Consider the following 5,114-nt stretch of genomic DNA (forward strand, 5'->3'; position numbering starts at 1 on the left):
GTCGATTTGCTACACTATTTGCTATGTTGGACATGTAAACCTATTTTATATGTTTGATGTGTTGAACTATCATTTATATCGATGTGTGATGCATGGTATAATGTGTGAGATCGTAATACCTTACTTTTCAAACTATATTACTGTGCGGTAAATTTTTGGAACTGAAACGATCAAGTTTTGCACAAAGAAAAGCAAACTTTAAAACGGACATGACCCTACCGCCGTAGTACCTTGCGGTAGGGTTGCACACCCTACCATAATTTTTTTTACAAATTTGCAGTTACAAAACCCAAGGCACCTACCACCAGGCAGGTTGGCGGTAGGTTTGTGCGTCCAACCGCCACGACGTTTGGCGGTAGGCTTGGACTGCCTACCGTAAAATTGTTCCACTCGCCCAAGCACAGTATGGTTCTGGGGGGTTTTGGGGTTTACGTGCCCTCCCTGGTAGTAGGACGTTTAGTACACGCCAGGAACAAGCCAGGAGAAGACGGCAACTGTCATTAATCTGCCGCCAGGGGAATCGGCGGTAGGTAGTGCGACCCTACCGCCATTGACCCCGGCGGTGAAAAGGGTCAGATCTTAAAAAAACTTCGAACCAGGGGCTAAACTATACCGAAAGTGCCAAAACACCAAATTTGGCCGCCCAAGCATCCAATGTACTCACGTGAACCTTTTTCATTTTTATTTTTTTAGTCAAGCGAACAACAAACAAACAAAAAGGTCAAAACGTGAAACCGGTAGACTACGAAACATACGACATCATCTTAGATGTGTCTTAATTATGTCACATTTAGATGATGTGTCATAAACAAACCCATAGAACAAATGCTACATGCATCAAAAAAACCCATAGAAAAAATATAGAATGTGTATGAAAAAAAGTTGACACCAAAAAAATATGTTTGAAAAAAACATTCCAGTTCCATACAAAAAGAGCAACAAATCATATTTTTTATTTTTTAATACACATTTAACATTTTTAATTACATGATTAACATTTTTTTAACATATTTTTTATGCCTACTTTTTTGCAAAAAAAATTAGCCGTGGGCCAATTAGCTCCACGGACCCAATCAGCCCACAGTGGGCCGACAGGGGCCAGTCGGCCAGCTGTAGGCCGACTGGAATCCAATCGGCCTGCTGTGGGCCGACTACGACGGTGTATTATTTTTGAAATTTTTTACCCAGCGTAATATTTATGAAAATTAATAAAAAAATGTATTATTTAAAAAAATTAGCTCAAGCTTGCTTATAGCATCAGGTCGTCGTTGGAAGGCAGACGATTGTAGAAGTTGCAAAGCAGATTAGTCCTGGCCCGGAACCACGGGGGCCGGAGCAAGTACAGCCCCGTCACCATGGCCACCAGCCGGAACGGCGTCAGGTACATTACGACGGCCACCACCACAAAGAGCGTGATGAAGATGGGCGTCGCCCTGGGGTCATACCAGCGGAGCAGGAACTGCAGGCGCTCTGCCTGCGCAGCCAGGTCCCCTATCACCGTCTGCACCCTACCGGCGATGCCCCTCAGTCGTTCATACCTCAGCCTGACGATGTCATCCGGCTTGGACGTCGGCAACGTGTCGAACTCCTCGTCTAGCTCGTCGGGGTACATCTGATCCCTGTACCACCACAGCACCGCATATATGTTTGGGAACGTGTCGAGTTCTTCGTCCACCTCCTCCGGGTGCACCGCGTCCATGTGCGGCAGCCTCCGCAGCCGCCGACAGTAGTTCCACGCCATGATCATGATGAAGCACATGAAGATGGTGAGCAGGATCAGCTTCGGATAGCACACCACCTTCAGGAACACCACGTGTACCAGGATCGTCGTAAGCGGGTTCTTCCACTTGCACACGGCGTCGAACCATTTGGCGATGGCGACGAGGCTGGAGAAGAACATGGTGATCCGGCAGATGTTGGCCTTGTTCCGGCCAAGGCTAAACATTTGGGAGTCGACGTCGAGCATGTACTCCACCACCTCCCTATGCAGCGGCGGCTCCGCCCTGCCCAGCCGCATCGCCACAATCACCATCGCCTCGAACCGGAGTTCGTAGTTTAGCTGCAGTTCGGAGATGGGGTTGGTGTAGTGCACCTTGGGCAGCAGCGGCCGCCCGTACTGCGCCAGCATGTTGGCCCATGACGTGCACGTGAACCGGATGGCGAGGTGGAGCTCCCCCGTCTTCTTCTGTCCCTCAGGGCTCAGCGTCATTAGTGGGTGGTAGTGCGTGTACACGTACTCGCTCTCTAATGTCGCCAGCCAGATGCGCACCTTCCCGATCCTCTCGTCCTTGGCGTCGCCATGTCCGTCGAGATTTTTGTTGTCGAAGACGGCGACGGTGATGACGGTGCTGAGGTCAAACACCTCCCAGGTGTACTGCTCGTTTCACGCCGGCTCGGCGGTCCCAAGGAGCGTGCGCGTGCGCACCCACTTGGCGCCGTACTTGGCGACACAGTAAGGCTTCTTGTTGTAGCCCAGGCCGCGCGCGCTGAGGATGCCCACCTCCAGCACGCCGATGGCACTCTTGCGAAGCCTACTGGCCGCCGGCTGCAGGTCGCTGCTGTAGTGCATAGGTTCGTCCAGCACATGGTACGCCATCTCCAGGCTCATCTTCAGGTGGATCTTGCTGGCGAACGTCTTCAACATCTTGCTTTCCGTCGTGACGACGTCCGCCGCCGCCTCGTCCGCCATCATCCCGAGCCACGTCTTCAGGTTGAACCATTTCGACGGCACCTTCTTGGCCAGGTCGTTGCGTGGCACGTACGGCGACGCCACGGGGATGATGATTTGGCTGATGGGCTCGTCTCTCCCCGCGGCGACTTCCTCCTCAACCGTGACCACGAGTGGGTCCTCGAACGGCTCGATGGCCACGAACATGAACTCCTCGTTCCACGCCGGGTTCGCCGACCCCTGTGGCTGCCCCGGCCGCGTCCGCCGGATCTGGCTGCCCATCTGGATCCTGACAATGGTGGGTGCGAGAGGCGGGCCATTCTCGCTTCCTATGAGGTCCTGCGCCCCGATGACAGCGACCTTGAGGTAGATGAGCTTGGCCGGCAGCGCGGGCTTCGTCTCAGTGAGGCCGTATTGCGGGCCGCCCTTTGCCGTCTCTGATCCAGGTGGTGCCGCCTGGGCCCGCATGACCGCCGTATGCCTAGGTTCAGAGGAGGCTGACACGGAGCGCAACATGCGAGGCTCCTCTTTGCTCTCCGGCGTATGTGAGATAGAAACAACATGATCAGGCGAGGCGGCAGCGAAAGCTTCCTGACGATCATCTCCGGGTCCAGGATAAGGCCCAGAAGGACCGGCGGTTGTAGAGAAAGGCATGACGACCGTCTGGCCCGCCAACGCATGCACCACCCCTGAGGAAGAAGAAGCAGCCACCGCCGTCTGGTCACCGGCGTCGGTGGAGCCATGCATTAGTCTTCTTATCTTATTATATATATACTCCGTACAATATATAAAAATACTATATATAAATAAAGCAGAGAGACGGTTGGATGAAAATTAAATATTTATTTCGATCGTAGCATAAAAGGAATCAACACTGAAGTCTGATAATGAAACAGTAGTGACATTCGGTTGGGGGAATCTGTTCAACACTAAAGGAATACACGTATTTCCTAGAAGCGAAATCCTAAATTTTGCTTAGCTTTATTCATTTTATTTTTGTTGACAAATAAGCAATGCTCTCCAATTCAAAATATAAGCAGCTTAGGATATTGCCACGTTGTTCAAAGTGAATTCGTTTTGGTTAGAAAGGGGTATTACATGGTTTTCGCCTGTTTTTCCTCAACAAATCGAGCAGCCTTTTAGCATATGTGGTGAGCTAAACTCTTTTGACTTTCACAACATGTTTTTTTTCTCCTAATTTTACACTTGCACGTTCATATATACATACAAAAAGCGCTAGTCAAAACATTGGAGAGTACAAAATCTCTAACATCATGTATTTTCGAATGAAGGGTTTATATGTGTTGTTTCATAAAAAAAAAGTCTTATGAAAATATATCTCATAATCAATCTAGTACTCCCTCTATTCACTTTTCTAAGACGTTTTAGACAGCTGAAATTGAACTATTTTGAGTGTTGTTTTAAATGTCTAAAACGTCTTATAAAAGTGAATGGAGGGAGTAATATTAATTTTCTGTGATTTTTGTTGCTAATTATTTCTATATCGCTGGTCAAATTGAAAAGATGTCTGATTGATTTTTCTTCTTCTAAACCTACTAGTATTGTGAACCAGAGATATTATGTGGAAAAAGGATCTAGTGATGTGCAACTAAGGCCACTAGCGTCATGGGTCTCCTGGTTGTGTTCCTCCAGCATCAAAGCTCGTGCTCTAGCAACTCAAATGGTTCTAGTGCAAGAATCCGAGAGGTATCTATAGAAATTCGGGGTTTTTTTTTTTGCGAGGGAGTACCAACCCGGAATTAAAGCTAGAAATGCGTAAACTCTCAAATTTTGAACATACCTGAATATTTTCCAGTTCATGAAGTCTGTCAATTATATCTCGTACACTAGCTGGTCTCTTCTTTGGATTAAAGTCTCTACACTTTAAAGCCATCTCGTAGCATGCTCGTATTTCTTTGCATAGTGTCTCTCGTTGTGATCTCTCCAACCTATCACTCCAACGTTGAAGTACCTAAAAGATTGCAGTGTTGAGTTATGGTCTATGAAATCGATCAGCAACATCTTTCTATATAACACTCAATTATATACAGTATATATGGACCACGTACATTCAAGCATCAATCTAACAAACGAAAATCTCTAAAAAGGTCAACCGTGCCCCCAATAGATTCATGTAAGATCCATCACCGTGTAAATTACAGTTTCATGTTCGATAAAAAAATAGAAGCAAAAGGTAAAATTGGTTTTGCAAATGATAGCATATGTGATTATATTTATTTGTATATGATTTTAATATCTTTATTTTTCATGCAATTTATTTTAGCAGTGGCATGTTTCTTTTCTTCAAAGACTTCCATACATTTTTTTTACATTCAAAGACTTGGGTACTTGTATACCTTGGAAGTTTTTTATTCTCCATAAGTACTACATTCATGTTTTCCTACAGAAAATGGTAATGCTTCTTTTACCTTTATTTTGTGGGTGG

The 5,114-nt window shown here is 46.9% G+C and overlaps 1 pseudogene; it reads right to left on the minus strand.

Moving 5' to 3' along the window:
* Positions 1-1,056: 1,056 nt before the first annotated feature.
* Positions 1,057-5,114, minus strand: part of LOC119366633 — a 20,909-nt pseudogene continuing 16,851 nt past the window's right edge.

This window comes from Triticum dicoccoides, chromosome 2B, assembly GCF_002162155.2.
Source record: "Triticum dicoccoides isolate Atlit2015 ecotype Zavitan chromosome 2B, WEW_v2.0, whole genome shotgun sequence".
Taxonomy (NCBI): Eukaryota; Viridiplantae; Streptophyta; class Magnoliopsida; order Poales; family Poaceae; genus Triticum; species Triticum dicoccoides.